Source organism: Orbicella faveolata, unplaced genomic scaffold (assembly GCF_042242905.1).
Source record: "Orbicella faveolata isolate gen_17 unplaced genomic scaffold, um_ofav_v1 contig_47, whole genome shotgun sequence".
Lineage (NCBI taxonomy): Eukaryota > Metazoa > Cnidaria > Anthozoa > Scleractinia > Merulinidae > Orbicella > Orbicella faveolata.
This window is the reverse complement of record NW_028301577.1, coordinates 27557932-27574905: the sequence shown is the minus strand read 5'-3', so window position 1 is coordinate 27574905 and position 16974 is coordinate 27557932. Positions and strand designations below refer to the sequence as shown.

At 44.4% G+C, this 16974-nt stretch overlaps 1 long non-coding RNA gene across 1 annotated transcript; it reads right to left on the bottom strand.

Annotated features, from left to right (window-relative positions):
* Window positions 1-2634: 2634 nt before the first annotated feature.
* Window positions 2635-4898, bottom strand: LOC149097797 (uncharacterized). The gene is made up of 2 exons (XR_016204258.1): window positions 4323-4898; window positions 2635-4214 (listed from the first exon to the last, which is right to left on the bottom strand). It is a non-coding gene; the product is annotated as an uncharacterized LOC149097797 (long non-coding RNA).
* Window positions 4899-16974: the final 12076 nt, after the last annotated feature.

The window sequence follows — 16974 nt, the reverse complement described above, 5'->3', positions numbered from 1 at the left end:
AAGCGTAGCCCTACTTCACTTTAAGACTGAAAGAGTAGCTGAGATTGCCTTACGCGCATCGTGATTTTTGGTTACTTCGGCTCGATTTCCCGGAACTTGGGAAATAATTCCCAGTCCCGGGCACTCTAAACTAATTGCTGATGGCCTTGGTTTTCAGTGAAATGGACACAGCCAAACTTTTTGAACGTTCACTTTCGAGCTTCTGGGCCGAAATATAGCCCCACTTCACTTTAAGACTGAAAGAGACCGAGGCCGAGACCGAGACCAAGACCGCCTTACGCGCATGGTAAATTTGTCCAACTTGGGCTTGATTTCTCGGGGTTTGGGGGATATTTTCCAGTCCCGAAAGCTCTAAACTAACTCCTGATTGCCTTGGTTTTCAGTGAAATCGACACAGGTAAAAGGAGCGCACACTAGGTTTCCAGGTTGTAGGCCGAAATAAAGCCCCACTTTATTTTAAGACTGAAAGGGTAGACGCAACCGCCTTAAGCGCATCGAAATTTTTAGCCACTATGGCTCGATCTGCCAAAACTTGGGGGCTATTTTTACAGTCCCGGGGACTCTAAGCTAACTCCTGATAACCTTAGTTTTCAGTAAAATGGTCACAGGTAAGAAGAGCGCACGCTCCCTGTCGAGCTTCTAGGTCGAAATAAAGCCCTACTAGCCCCACTTTATTTTAAGACTGAAAGGGTAGACGCAACCGCCTTAAGCGCATCGAAATTTTTAGCCACTGTGGCTCGATCTGCCAAAACTTGGGGGATATTTTCCAGTCCCGGGGACTCTAAGCTAACTCCTGATAACCTTAGTTTTCAGTAAAATGGTCACAGGTAAGAAGAGCGCACGCTCCCTGTCGAGCTTCTAGGTCGAAATAAAGCCCTACTTCATTTGAAGACTGAAAGAGTAAACGAAACTGCCGTACGCTTATCGTAAATTTAAGAAACTATGGCTCAATTTGCCGAAACTTGGAGGATAGTTTCCAGTCTCGAGGACTCTAAACTATCTCCTGATGGACGTAGTTCTTAGTGAAAAGGACACAGGCAAAAGGAGCGCACGCTCGGTGTCAAGCTTGTAGAACCGAAATATGGCCCCACTTCATTTTCAGAGTAAAAGAGTAGCCGAGACTGCCTTACTCGCGTCTTGATTTTGAGTATCTTTGGCTCGATTTGCCGGAATTCGGGGAATATTTTCTAGTCCCGAGGACTTTATGCTAACTCATGATGAACTTAGTTTTCAGTGATATGTACACAGGCAAAAGGAGCGGACGCTTGGTGTCGAGCTGCTCGGCCGAAATATAGCCCCACTTCATTTTAAGACGGAAAGAGTATCCGAGACCGCCTTACGCGCATGGTGATTTTGAGCAACTTTGGCTCGATCTGCCAAAATTTGGGAAATATTTTCCAGTCCCAAGGACTCTAAAGTAACACCTGATCGCCTAAGATGTCACTGAAATGGACACAGGTAAAATTAGCGCACGCCCGGTCTCGAGCTTCTAGGTCGAAATATAGCCCCCCTTAGATTTAAGACTGAAAGAGTAGCCGAGACCGCCTTACGCGCATCGTGATTTTGGGCCACTTTTGCTCGATTTCCTGGAAGTTGGCGAATAATTTAAAGTCCCGGGGACGCTAAACTAACTGCCGATGACCTTGGTTTCCAATTTAATGAACAGAGCAAAACATTCTGAACGCTCACCTTCGAGCTTCAGGGCCGAAATATAGCCCTACTTAATTTTAAGACTGAAAAAATAGCCAAGGGCCCGTTACGCGCATCGTGATTTTGATCAACTTCGGCGCGATTTCCTGGAACTTGGAGAATATTTTCCAGCCCCGGGGACTCTAAACTAACTCCTGACGGCCTTGGTTTCCAGTGAAAGGGACAGAGCAAAACTTTTTGAACGCGCACTTTCCAGCTTTTTGGCCGAACTATAGCCCAACTTCACTTTAAGACTGAAAGACTAACCGAGAGCGCCTTACGCGCATCGTGACTTTGACCAACTTTGGCTCGATCTGGCGGAATTTGGGAAATATTTTCTAGTCCCAAGGGCTCTAAAGTAACTCCTGATGGTCTTGCTTTGCAGTGAAATGGACACAGCAAAACTTTTCGAATGCGCACGTTCGAGCCTCTGGGCCGAAATATAGTGCAACTTCACTTTAAGACTGAAAGCGTAGCCGGGACGGCTTGCGCGCATCGTGAGTTTGACCAACTTGGGCTCGATTTCCCGGAAATGGGGGGATATTTTCTACTTCCGCGTACTCTAAACTAACGCCTGATGGCCTTGGTTTGCAGTGAAATGGACACAGCAAAACTTTTGAACGCTCACTTTCGAGCTTGTGGGCCGAAATACAGCTACACTTTAAGACTGAAACAGTAGCCGGGACCGCGTTACGCGCATCGTGATTTTGGTCAACTTCTTCTCGATTTTCCGGAACTTGGGGAATATTTTTAAGTCCCGGGAACTCTAAACTAACTCCTGATGGCCATGGTTTGCAGTGAAAGTTACACAGCACAAGCTTTTGAACGCACACTTTCGAGGTTCTGGACCGAAATAGAGCCCCACTTTACTTGAAGACTAAACGAGTAGCCGAGACCGACTTACGCGCATCCTGATTTTGAACAACTTCCGCTCGCGTATCAGACTTTGTGTTTAATTTTTGGACAATGGCACACCGTTTATGGGCATTTTTTATTGTTTGCAGCTTGAAAGGCGCTATTGTTTCTAGAACAAAGAACCGACTCTCAGCCAATTTCCGAGCGCGAGATTCAAAATCTTCGCTGACGACCAGATGCTGACAATATCACCCTTCTCGTGGTGGGGTAGGGGAAATGTCGCTCAGTACAGCGACATTTTTCCGGGGTACGGAAGGGAAAATTTGTTACATGAAGCGCGGGCTGTAGAAGTTATTTCTTTCTTGTTGCAAACCGGCGAACGCCAACGTTCAGAAACGCACGCTTAAATTGCCAGGGTGTGTATTTTAAAATACAAATGAAAAAGCGAAAAATAAACTGCAAGTAAAACCCAGTCATCGGCAAAGAAAAGTGAAGCGAAGAAATAAGCCTTTTTTTCTGGTCTGTTTAATGCCCTGCAATAGGCCAGCCGCTAGTAAGCCAAACACGCTGCGTGGAAAGTAGCCTACTTGCAGCGACGAACTGCCGTAGTTTCCGCCACTATCAATTATGTTCGAAATATCAGTAAACTCTTGGGAGGGTTAAATTGTCATGATAAAATTATTGAATGTCTTTAAGTATAAGAAAACAAAAGCGCCTTTCGTGTTATTTAAAAACACAATTGCGCTATTAGTGCTGTTACTCCCCCAATTCAAACTAATCGATTTTTACTCTTTCCAAACATATTAAAGTTTATAATTAGTCAATCTAAGAAATGGTGACAGGATTCTTGGGGAATTTAGTTACCAAACACTTTCATTGCATTAGTTCCACTAAAGTATTCATAACTTGAACGCTTTCGTGGCTAGTTGTGTATTGTTTTATCGTCTTTGTCTCTTAATCGTCAACAAACCATTAATTGACAAAAACTTTACTTTCCATGTAGAAGCGCGTGCCGCTAACCATTGTCAGGTCTTGTGCACAACATGAATAAAGTTCTAATGAAGACCTCTATTCAGCTTGTTCTCCGAATTGGTTATTTAAAAAAGTTACCGGCGTATAACATGTTTTGAGTGCAGCTGAGCGTCTTTGAAATTCGCGCTTAGTTGACACCATTGTTTTCTTGTTGTCATGAATGGTCATTGAGTTCTAGTTATTCTAATGAGGTAAATGGTTATAGAGACGCGTGCTTGACAACAATCATTTCGCTATTGTCACTTGACAACAACCATTTCGCTCGTGTTTAGATCGTCGAAAAAAAAGTTTTCTAGGCAATGTTTTCCAAGTTTAAGATAGAGAAGGCGCCAAACGTCCTCTACAAACGCGGACCGAGGCATTTTGAGGTAGAGCAGTCTGCTATCTCTTTGCCACTCCTTGAGGCGTACGACCAGCATATTCAGGGTCTTCAGAGTCAGGGTCTTCCGAGTCAGGGTTTTCCTCTGTGGTGATGGGGCCACCAATGAACCCACAGCCCCATTTTAATTGTTCTAAATAAAATAATTAAAAAAAGTAGTATGTTAAATGGAATACTCAAATTTCTTCTTTTTTTAAACTGTTCAAACTCCACCTTGAAAAGTAATATTTACCATGTGAATCCCTTTTTCTCTTAACTCCTGTGAATTTAGAAATAATTTGATAAATTATAAAATCTTATCAATTACCATGTCAAATTTTCAACATTATTATATGCCATTTACTTAGGGCATAGAGTAGTAGTTTACCTTGACCCACTCCACCTAGTCCAGAGCTTCCTGGAACTGGAAATATCTCACTAATAAAATAAGATAAAAAGAAATGTCAGTGATGAGTTTGGACAATTCCAGAAACTAAATTGGAGAGGAATGGAAGGGCTTGACTTGACTTTTTTTTCTTTTTCTTCTGACAATGTGAGAATCATTTCACCAGGTCTGAGAGCAAGAAGCAGTCCATTTAATAAATTGTTGTCAGCGCGAGTGTAACACGAGTAGAGTATTTTGATATCCTGAATTTGGTCATATATATTTTTGGCATTAGATTTCCATAGCATGCTAAACCGATGAGATTTATAGTGCAGCATTCTTATCCATCAGTGTGATATCTATTTGAGGTGTATTTTGTGGTCCGTCGCTCAACAGGCACTTCAAAATCTACACTAATACTTTCTGTTGTTGTGTGTAATCCGTCAAGTTGGAAACGGCAGCTATTTCATCGAGAATAAATTTAGCTCATTTCACTGAACCACCGGCGGATTTACGAGCTTTTACTGTGAGCTTTGATGTGCTGTTTGACTAAGAAATACTTTCGCGTTTGCAAACGGAGATAGGTCGCAGGAAGAAGTACTTAATACGGATGCATTAACTTCTCACTTACCAAGCCTCGTGCCCTGCTTCCTCCATGATTGATGAATAGACCACGCTTTTGACAGTGCCAACTGGCATCGGTGTCAAATTACCAGGCTAGTTCAAAAGGGCGACTGGGTTAAAGGTCACTGAATAAAGCCCATTTTAGTATGATTATTTCAGTGATACCAACCCCGGGGATGCACGCGACTAGCGCGATCTAAAAAGTGAGACGTATGGAGCTTTCCGTTCAAATCGAGGTGGATTGAATGCTGAGCTTTTTTTTAAGGCAAATAATTTAATGAATACAAAAAAGGACCAGAAAAGAGAAATAGAAAAGTATCACACACTCGAGTTGGTCAATGCTTTCTTATATTTGGTGGCTCCTAAAGGAGCCGTTTGTTTAAGTGACTACCCAGCGGTAGGTCACTGTTGTTCACTTGGCGACTGATCTTGGCTTCGCCCAGGTTAGTCTCGTGCGCTCCTTGGGCTTCCGCTCGGCTTGCTTGTTCCGCTCACGGTAGAATGAGACCTTTAAAAGAGTTGAACCGAACACTACTTTCCGTACCACGTCTTTGCAAGCGACGGTGGCTCCATTCCCGCCTTGACAGCGCAAACACCCCGAATGATCAAAAAACACTTTTTTACGCTCTAAGAGAGCAATCTCGACAGGCTTGCCGGGCTGCAACCGACAAGTCGTAGAGGTTTTAAAAGTGTTTAGTGACCATCCGGCAGGCATTATGGCGTCAAGCTCGTGAATGGGCACAGAAAACTTCGTCGCTCGCAAGAGATTTGGCGCGGAAGGAAGTCCACCGAACAACTCTTTAAAGGTCTCGGCATCCATCGGCATGGTAACGGACGCACGTCTCACGATGCTGGTTGTTGGTGGTTTCTTCATGTTCAGCTTCTCTGCAACTAACACAGCCAAGGTCTGCAGCAAGCCTGGAGTTCCTTGGTGGCGTGTCCTAAAGACTTGTTTTAGGCGCTCGTTTGTATCGGCTTCATCCACCCAGCTATCGTTCTTCTTTCCATAGCCACGCCAGCGAACAAGATACTGAACACGACCGTGAGCGTCCGTGCGCTTATCGAGCACTTTCGACACTTCATAAAACTTACTCATTTTCCTTAGCTCTTCTCTCAATCAGGGATTGTCTAAAGTGATTATGGCTTGCGTTTACGAGGCTATTTATGCAAGTATCATTGATAAAATTTATGAGCTTTTCAACTGCAGAACAATACCCCAAATTAGTGAATGGCCCGCCTTCGTTTATATTTGAGCGGCGTCGCGTGGGCAGAAACAAATCGGCGACAAACATGAGCGCGCGCGAGGTAGGGAGTCGTCACGAAAAAAGGAATAAGGAATAAAAAAACAACGGTTTGCCCAAGCAATTCCAAACAAGTCACACTATTTTTTTTTCGCTCACCTAATGCGACAATAAAGATTTTTGTTTGAGAATTTTTGGCTAACCGGAGAATAAAATTACTGAAACGGAAAAAGGTGCGAAAATCGCACCTTTTGTCTTGTCTTCAACAACGATATTTACTTGCTTCAATAGGCCAAAAAACAAAAATCGAGCGTTGTGTCTTCACTGTATTTTTTTTCTTTTCTCTTCTGAGTTTTGAGTTTCTGAGTTTTCTGAGACCAAAAAAGAAAAATCGAGCGGTGATGATAAAGATTTTTGTTTCAGAATTTTTGGCCAACCGGAGAAAAAAATCACTGAAACGGAAAAAGGTGCGAAATCGCACGTTTTGTTTTGCCTTCAACAACGATGTTTACTTGCTTCAATAGACCAGAAAACAAAAATCAAGCGGTGTGTCTTCACTGTATTGTTTTTTTCTTTTCTGAGTTTTTTTTAGCAGTCGAGCAATCAATGAGCGAACAGCGAAATCATTTAAACGTGGAAAGGTGCAAAAGGTAAACTTTTCTTCTTGCCGATCGACAACAGTTCTGTTTTCGTTTATGGTTTTCGTAGATCCATGCGCAATTGGTTAAATAACTATTAAGCCATGCACGAAGTAAATTTAAAGAGAAACCGTTCTCATCGCTTCCAGCTACTGACCGCCGCTTGCTTGCTAAAACACGGATAATACAAGCTATATTCTAAGTATCAATTATTTTAATTAACGACTTAAATAAAAGTAAAGTTCAGTTAGGCTGAGCTAGTAAGGCCGAAACATGCGCGCGCGGTATTACAAAAGTTTAGTCAAAGCTGTTGACGTGCTCTTGAAATTTACTGACCCACCCCCGAATGGTTTGTCTTTGTTTTCCCAAGTAGGTTACCCTTAGGGAAAATATGTCATCAGTGACAATTTGCCGACTAAATCCGATATGACCCGAGTATAATTTCGTGAAACCGGACGAAAAATCCCTAAGGAACAGACAACAAAAGGCTCATTGTCTTAAAAAAATTAAACATAGACAATAGGCAAAGCTTGATACGCGATTTGCCGGAACTTAGGGGATATATTCCAGTTCTGAGGACTCTAAACTAATTCCTGGATGGCCTTGGTTTGCAGTAAAATGGACACAGCAAAACTTTTTGAACGCTCAATTTCGAGCTTCTGGGCCAAAATATAGCCCCACTTTACTTTAACACTAAAAGGGTAGCCGAGACCGCCTTACGCGCATGGTGATTTTGACAAACTTCGGGTTGATTTCCCGGAACCTGGGGGATATTTTCCAGATCCTGTGACTCTAAACTAACTCCTGCTTGTTTTGGCTTGGAGTGAAATGGAAACAGCAATCTTTTTGAACGCTGACTTTCCAGCTGCTGGGCCCAAAAGTTTAGCCCCACTTCATTTTAAGATTGAAAGAGTAGCCGAGGCCGCCTTACGCGCATCGTAATTTTGACTAACTTAAGCTCGATTTTCGGAAACTTGGGGGATATTTTCCAGTCCCGGGGACTCTAAGCTAACCCCTGATAGCCTTGCTTTGCAGTGAAATGGACACAGGAAAACTTTTTTAACGCTCTTATGCGAGCTTCCGGGCCAAAATATAGCCACACTGCACTTTAAGACTAAAAGAGTAGCCGAGACCGCCTTATGCGAATCGTGATTTTGACAAACTACGCCTCGATTTCCCGGAACTTGGGGGATATTTTCCAGACCCGGGAACTTTAAACTAACTCCTGATTGCCTTGGTTTGCAGTAAAATGGAAACGGCAAAACTTTCTCAACGCTCACTTTAAAGCTTCTGGGCCAACACATAGCCCCACTTCACTTTAAGACTTAAAGAGTAGCCCAGACCGTCTTAAGCGCATCGTGATTTTGACCAAGTTCGGCTCCATTTCCCGGAAATGGGGGGGGGCAATTTTTAACTCCCTGGGACTCTAAACTAACTCCTGATTGCCTTGGTTGGCCGAGATATGGACACAGGAAAACTTTTTGAACGCTCACTTTCGAGCTGCTGGGTCGAAATATAGCCCCACTTCACTTTAAAACTGAAAGAGTAGCCGAGACCGCCTTGCACGCAACGTGATTTTGACCAACTTCCGCTTGATTTCCCGGAACTTGGGAGATATTTTACAGTTCCGGGGACTCTAACGTATTTCCCTTGGCCTTGGTTTGCAGTGAAAAGGACACAGGAAAACTTTTTGAACGCTCACTTTCGAGCCTTTGGGCCGAAATATAGCCCATTTCATTTTAAGGGTTAAAGACTAGACGAGACCGCCTTACGCGCATCGTGATTTTGAGCCTCTATGGCTCGATTTCCCGGAACTTGGGGGATAGTTTTCAGCTTTGGGAGCTCTAAACTAACTCCTGATTGCCTTAGTTTTCAGTGAAATCGACACAGATTAAATTAGCGCACGCTCGGTGCCGAGCTTCTAGGTCGAAATATAGCGCGACTTCATTTTAAGACTGAAAAAAATAGACGAAACGGCCTTACGCGCATCGTGATTTTGAGCAACTTTGGCACAATTTGCCGGAACTTGTGGGATATTTTTCAGTCCCAGGGACTGTAAACTAACTCCCGATCCCCTTGGTTTGCATTGAAATGGACAGAGCAAAACATTTTAAACGCTCACCTTCAAGCTTCTGAGCCGAATATAGCCCCACTTCACTTTAAGCCTGAAAGAGTAGCCGAGACCGTCTTACGGCGCATCGTGATTTTGACCAACTTTGGCTTGATTTTCAGGAACTTGGGGGATATTTTCCAGTCCCGGGGACTCTAAACTAACTGCTGATAGCCTTGCTTTGCAGTGAAATGGACACAGCAAAACTTTTTGAACGCTCACTTTGGACATTCTGGGCCGAAATATAACCCCACTTCACTTTAAGACTTAAAGAGTTGCCGAGACCGCTTTACGCGCATCGTGCTTTTGGCCATCTTCGGCTTGATTTCCCCGGACTTGGGGGATATTTTCTAGTTCTGTGGACTCTAAACTAATTCCTGATGCCCTTGGTTTGCAATGAAATGTACACAGCACAATTTTTTGAACGCTCATCTTCGAGCTTCTGCGCCAAACTATAGCCCCACTTCACTTGAAGACTGAAAGAATAGCCGAGACCGCCTTACAGACATCGTGATTTTGACCAAGTTCAGCTCGATTTCCCGGAACTTGAGGTGTATTTTCCAGTCCGGGGGACTTTAAAATAGCTCCTGATGGCCTTTTTTTGCAGTTAAATGCACGAAACGTAACTTTTTAAACGGTCACTTTCGAGCTTCTGGGCTGAAATATAGCCCCACTATATAGCCACTATATAGCCGACCCGCGTTTCGCGAATAGTGACTTTGACCAACTTCGGATCGATATCCCGGAATTTGGGGGATATTTTCCACTCCCTGGGTCTCTATACTAACTCCTGATGACCTTGGTTTGCAGTGAAATTGACACAGCAAAACTTTTTAAACACTCAGTTTCGAGCTTCTGGGGCAATATATTGCCCCACTTCACTTTAAGACTGAAAGAGTAGCCGAGACCGCGTACGCGCGTCGTGATTTTGACCAACTTCGGCTAAACTTCGCGGAACTTGGGGCATATTTTCCATTCCCGGGGACTCTTAACTGACCCCCGACGTCCTTCGCCTGCAGTAAACTGGACACAGCAAGGCTTTTTGAACGCTGATTTTCGAGCTTCTGGGACGAGATATAGCCCCACTTTACTTTAAGACTAAAAGAGTAGCCGAGTCCGTCGTACGCGCATCGTGAGTTTGACAAACTTTCGCTCGATTTCCTGGAACTTAGGGGACATATTCAAGTCTCGGGGACTCTAAACTATCTCCTGATTGCCTTGGTTTGGAGTGAAATGGACACAGCAATTTTTATTGAACGCTCACTTTGGACCTTCTGGGCCGAAGTAGAGCCTCACTTCACTTTAAGACTGAACGAATAGCCGGGACGGCCTTACGAGTATCTTCATTTTGGCAAGCTTTCTCCTCATTTTCCCGCACATACAGGATATTTTCCAGTCCCTGGGACTCTAACCTAACTTCTGCTCGCCTTTGTTTGCAGTGAAATTGACACAGGAAGACCTTTTGAACGGTCACTTTGGAGCTTCTGGGCAGAAATATAGCCCCACCTCACTTTAAGACTGAAAGATTAGCCGAGACCGCCTTACGCACATGGTGATTTTGACCAACTTCGGCTAAATTTCCCGGAATTTGGGGGATATTTTCCACTCCCTGGGTCTCTAAACTAATTCCTGATGGCCTTCGTTTGCAGTGAAATAGACAGAGCGGAACTTTTTAAACGCTCACTTTCAAGCTCTTGGGCAGCAATGTACCCCAATTCACTTTAAGACTGAAAGAGTAGCCGAGACCGCCTTACGCGCATCGTAATTTTTATCAACTTCGGCTCGATTTTCCGGAAATTGGGGGATATTTTCCAGTGCCAGAATCTCTAAACTCAACCCTGTTGTCTTTCTTTTTTGCTGAAATGGACAGGTGTCGAGCTTCTAGGCCGAAATAGAGCCCCACTTTATTTTAAGACTAAAAGAGTAGCCGAGACCGCCTTACGCGAATGGTGAGTTTTGAGCATCTTTGGCTGGATTTGCGGGGACTAGGGGGATATTTTTCAGTCCCGGGGTCTCTAAACTAACTCCTGATTGCCGTATTATTAAGTAAAAAGGACAGAGGTAAACGAAGCGGACGCTAGGTGTGGAGCTTCTAGGCCGAAATATAGCCCCACTTTAATTTAAAACGGTAAGAGTAGCATAAACTCTTACGTACATCGTGATTTTCAGCAACTTTGGTTGATTTGCCGGATTTTGGTTGATATTTTACAGTCCCGGGGACTCTAAACTAACTTCTGATGGCCTTAATTTTTACTAAAATGGACACAGATAAAAGTAGCGCTCGCTCGGTGTCGAGCATCTAGGCCGAAATATAGCCCCACTTCACTTTAAGACGAAAAGAGTAGCAAAGAACGCCTTCCGCGCATCGTGATTTTCACCAACTTCGGCTCGATTTCCCGCAACTTCGAGGATATTTTCCAGTCCCAGGATTTCTAAACTAACTCCTCATTGTCGTGGTTTCCAGTGAAGTGGACTTAGCAGAACTTTTTAAACGCTCACTTATGAGTTTCTGGAACAAAATATAGCCCAACTTTACTTTGAGACTGATAGAGTAGCCGAGACCGGCTTACGCGCATGGTGGTTTTGACCAAATTTGGCTCGATTTCCCGCACCTTGGGTGATATATTCCAGTCCCGGGGATTCTAAACTAAGTCCGGATGCCCTTGTTTTGCAGTGAAATTGAAACAGCCAAACTTTTTGAAAGCAAAGTTTCGAACTTCTAGGCCGTGACCGCACTTCACTTGAAGAGTGAAAGATGAGCCGAGTCGGCCTTACGCCCATCGTGATTTTGACCAACTTCGGCTCGATTTGCCGGAAATTAGGGAATATTTTCCAGTTCTGTGGACTCTAAACTTATTCCTGATGGCCTTGGTTTGCAGTGAAATGGACACAGCAAAACCTTTTTGAACGCTTATCTTCGAGCTTCTGGCCTAAAATATAGCCCAACTTCACTTTAAGACTGAAAGAATAGCTGAGACCGCCTTGCGGGCATCGTGATTTTGACCAACTTCGGCTCGATTTCCCGGAATTTGGGGGATATTTTCCAGTCCCGGAGACTCTAAACTAACTCCTGATCGTCTTGGTTTGCATTGAAACGGACAAAGCCAAACTTTTTGAACGCTCACTTTCGAGCTTCTGGCTCGAAATATATCCCACTTTACTTTAAGACTGAAAGAGTAGCCGAAACCGTCTTGCGCGAATCGTGATTTTGACCAACTTCGGGTCGATTTCCCGGAGCTTGGCGGATATATTCGAGTCCCGCGAGCTCTAAATTAACTCCTTATGGCCTTGGTTTTCAGAGAAATGGACAGAGCAGAACTTTTTTAACACTCACCTTCTAGCTTGTGGGCTTAAATAGAAGCCCACTTCACTTTAACCCTGAAATAGTAGCCGAGACCGCCTTACGCGCATCGTGATTTTGACCAAGTTCAGCTCGATTTCCCGCAACTTGGGGGATATTTTCCGGTCCGGGGGACACTAAACTAACTCCTGACGGCCTTGGTTTGCAGTGAAATGCACAGAGCATAACTTTTTTAACGATCACTTTGCAGCTTCTGGGCCGAAATATAGCCCCACTTCACTTTAAAACTGAAAGAGTAGCGAAGACCGCCTTAGGCGCATCGTGATTTTGACCAACTTCGGCTCGAGTTTCCGGAACTGAAGGGATATTTTTCAGTCCCGGGGACTCTAAACTAACTGACGATGGCCTTGGTTTTCAGTTAAATTGGGAGAGTAAAACTTTTTGAACGGTCACTTTCGAGCTTCTGTACCGAAATATAGCCCTACTTCACTTTAAGACTGAAAGAGTAGCTGAGATTGCCTTACGCGCATCGTGATGTTGGATTACTTCGGCTCGATTTCCCGAAACTTGGGAAATAATTCCCTGTCCCGGGCACTCTAAACTAATTCCTAATGGCCTTGGTTTTCAGTGAAATGGACACAGCCAAACTTTTTGAACGTTCACTTTCGAGCTTCTGGACCGAAATATAGCCCCACTTCACTTTAAGACTGAAAGAGTAGCCGAGACCGCCTTACGCATGGTAAATTTGTCCAGCTTCGGCTTGATTTCTCGGGGTTTGGGGGATATTTTCCAGTCCCGGAAGCTCTAAACTAACTCCTGATTGCCTTGGTTTTCAGTGAAATGGACACAGGTAAAAGGAGCGCACGCTAGGTTTTCAGGTTGTAGGCCGAAAGGTAGCCCCAATTTATTTTAAGACTGAAAGGGTAGACCAAACGACCTTAAGCGCATCGAAATTTTCAACCACTATGGCTCGATCTGCCAAAACTTGGGGGATATTTTCCAGTCCCGGGGACTCTACGCTAACTCCTGATAACCTTAGTTTTCAGTAAAATGGTCACAGGTAACAGGAGCGCACGCTCCCTGTCGAGCTTCTAGGTCGAAATAAAGCCCCACTTCATTTTAAGACTGAAAGAGTAAACGAAGCTGCCGTACGCTTATCGTAATTTTAAGAAACTATGGCTCAATTTGCCGAGACTTGGAGGATAGTTTCCAGTCTCGAGGACTCTAAGCTATCTTCTGATGGACTTACTTCTTAGTGAAAAGGACACAGGCAAAAGGAGCGCATGCTCGGTGTCAAGCTTGTAGAACCGAAATATAGCCCCACTTCATTTTCAGAGTGAAAGAGTAGCCGAGACCGCCTAACGCGCATCGTGATTTTGCGCCACTTTTGCTCGATTTCCCGGAAGTTGGCGAATAATTTAAAGTCCCGGACGCTAAACTAACTCCCGATGACCTTGGTTTCCAATTTAATGAACACAGCAAAACATTCTAAACGCTCACCCTCGAGCTTCAGCGCCGAAATATAGCCCTACTTAAATTTAAGACTGAAAGAACAGCCGAGAGCCCGTTACGCGCATGGTGATTTTGAACAACTTCGGCGCAATTTCCTGGAACTTGGAGAATATTTTCCACTCCCGGGGACTGTAAACTAACTCCTGACGGCCTTGGTTTCCAGTGAAAGGGACAGAGCAAAACTTTTTGAACGCGCACTTTCCAGCTTCTTGGCCGAACTATAGCCCAACTTCACTTTAAGACTGAAAGACTAACCGAGAGCACCTTACGCGCATCGTGACTTTGACCAACTTCGGCTCGATCTGGCCGAACTTGGGAAATATTTTGTAGTCCCAGGGGCTCTCTACTAACTCCTGATGCCTTGCTTTGCAGTGAAATGGACACAGCAAAACTTTTCGAATGCGCACTTTCGAGCCTTTGGGCCGAAATATAGCGCAACTTCACTTTAAGACTGACAGAGTAGCCGGGACCACCTTGCGTGCATCGTGATTTTGACCAACTTGGGCTCGATTTCCCGGAAATGGGGGGATATTTTCTACTTCCGCGTACTTTAAACTAACTCCTGATGGCCATGGTTTGCAGTGAAATGGACACAGGAAAACTTTTTGAACGCTCACTTTCGAGCTTGTGGGCCGAAATACAGCCACACTTCAACTTAAGACTGAAAGGGGTAGCCGAGACCGCGTTACGCGCATCGTGATTTTGATCAACTTCTGCTCGATTTCCCGGAACTTGGGGAATATTTTCCAGTCCCGGGGACTCTAAACTAACTCCTGATGGCCATGGTTTGCAGTGAAATTTACACACCAGAAGTTTTTGAACGCACACTTTCGAGGTTCTGGACCGAAATAGAGCCCCACTTCACTTGAAGACTGAAAGAGTAGCCGAAACCGACTTACGCGCATCCTGATTTTGAGCAACTTCGGCTCGATTTGCCGGAACTTAGGGGATATATTGCAGTTCTGAGGACTCTAAACTAAATCCTGATGGCCTAGGTTTGCAGTAAAATGGACAGAGCAAAACTTTTTTAACGCTCTTGTGCGAGCCTCCGTTCCAAAATATAGCCACACTTCACCTTAACACTGAAAGAGTAGCCGGGACCGCCTTATGCGAATCGTGATTTTGACAAACTACGCCTCGATTTCCCGGAACTTGGGGGATATTTTCCAGACCCGGGAACTTTAAACTAACTCCTGATTGCCTTGGTTTGCAGTAAAATGGAAACGGCAAAACTTTTTGAACGCTCACTTTAAAGCTTCTGGCCCAACACATAGCCCCACTTCACTTTAAGACTTAAAGAGTAGCCGAGACCGCCTTACGTGCAACGTGATTTTGACCAACTTCCGCTTGATTTCCCGGAACTTGGGGGATATTTTACAGTCCCGGGGACTCTAACGTATTTCCTCTGGGCCTTGGTTTGCAGTGAAAAGGACACAGGAAAACTTTTTGAACGCTCACTTTCGAGCCTTTGGGCCGAAATATAGCCCATTTCATTTTAAGGCTGAAAAGGTAGACGAGACCGCTTTACGCGCATCGTGATTTGGAGCCTCTATGGCTCGATTTCCCGGAACTTGGGGGATAGTTTCCAGCTTTGGGAGCTCTAAACTAACTCCTGATTGCCTTAGTTTTCAATGAAATCGACACAGATTAAATTAGCGCACGCTAGGTGCCGAGCTTCTAGGTCGAAATATAGCCCCACTTCATTTTAAGACTGAAAAAATAGACGAAACAGCCTCACGCGCATCGTGATTTTGAGCAAATTTGGCTCAATTTGCCGGAACTTGTGGGATATTTTTCAATCCCAGGGACTGTAAACTAACTCCCGATCGCCTTGTTTTGCATTGAAATGGACAGAGCAAAACATTTTAAACGCTCACCTTCAAGCTTGTGAGCGGAATATAGCCCCACTTCACTTTAAGCCTGAAAGAGTAGTCGAGACCGTCTTACCCACATCGTGATTTTGACCAACTTTGGCTTGATTTTCAGTAACTTGGGGGATATTTTCCAGTCCCGCGGACTCTAAACTAACTCCTGATGGCCTTGCTTTGCAGTGAAATGGACACAGCAAAACTTTTTGAACGCTCACTTTGGACCTTCTGGGCCGAAATATAACCCCACTTCACTTTAAGACTTAAAGAGTTGCCGAGACCGTTTTACGCGCATCGTGATTTTGACCATCTTCGGCTTGATTTCCCGGTACTTGGGGGATATTTCCTACTCCCGTGCACTATAAACTAAGTCCTGATGACCTTGTTTTGCAGTGAAATTGAAACAGCAAAAGTTTTTGAAAGCAGAGTTTCGAGCTTCTGGGCCGAAATATAGCCCCACCTCACTTGAGGAGTGAAAGATGAGCCGAGTCCGCCTTACGCGCATCGTGATTTTGACCAACTTCGGCTGGATTGGCCGGAACTTAGGGAATATTTTCCAGTTCTGTGGACTCTAAACTAATTCCTGATGGCCTTGGTTTGCAATGAAATGGACACAGCAAAACTTTTTTAACGCTCATCTTCGAGCTTCAGCGCCAAAATATAGCCCCACTTCACTTGAAGACTGAAAAAATGGCCGAGACCGCCTTACAGACATCGTGATTTTGACCAAGTTCAGCTCCATTTCCCGAAACTTGGGGGATATTTTCCAGTCCGGAGGACTTTAAAATAACTCCTGATGGCCTTTTTTTGCAGTTAAATGCACGAAGCGTAACTTTTTTTAACGGTCACTTTCGAGCTTCTGGGCTGAAATATAGCCCCACTTCACTTTAAGACTGCAACAATAGCCGACCCGCGTTTCGCGAATCGTGACTTTGACCAACTTCGGATCGATATCCCGGAACTTGGGGGATATTTTCCAGTCCTGGGGACCCTAAACTAACTCCTGATCACCTTGGTTTGAAGTGAACTTGACAAGGGAAAACTTTTTGAATGCTCGCTTTCGAGCTTCTGGGGCGAAATATAGCCCCACTTCAATTTAAGACTGAAAGATTAGCCAAGACCGTCTTACGCCCATGGTGATTTTGACAAACTTAGGCTAAATTTCCCGGAATTTGGGGGATATTTTCCACTTCCTGGGTCTCTATACTAACTCCTGATGGCCTTGGTTTGCAGTGAAATTGACACAGCAAAACTTTTTAAACACTCAGTTTTGAGCTTCTGGGGCGAAATATTGCCCCACTTCACTTTAAGACTGAAAGAGTAGCCGAGACTTCGTATGTGCGTCGTGATTTTCACATACT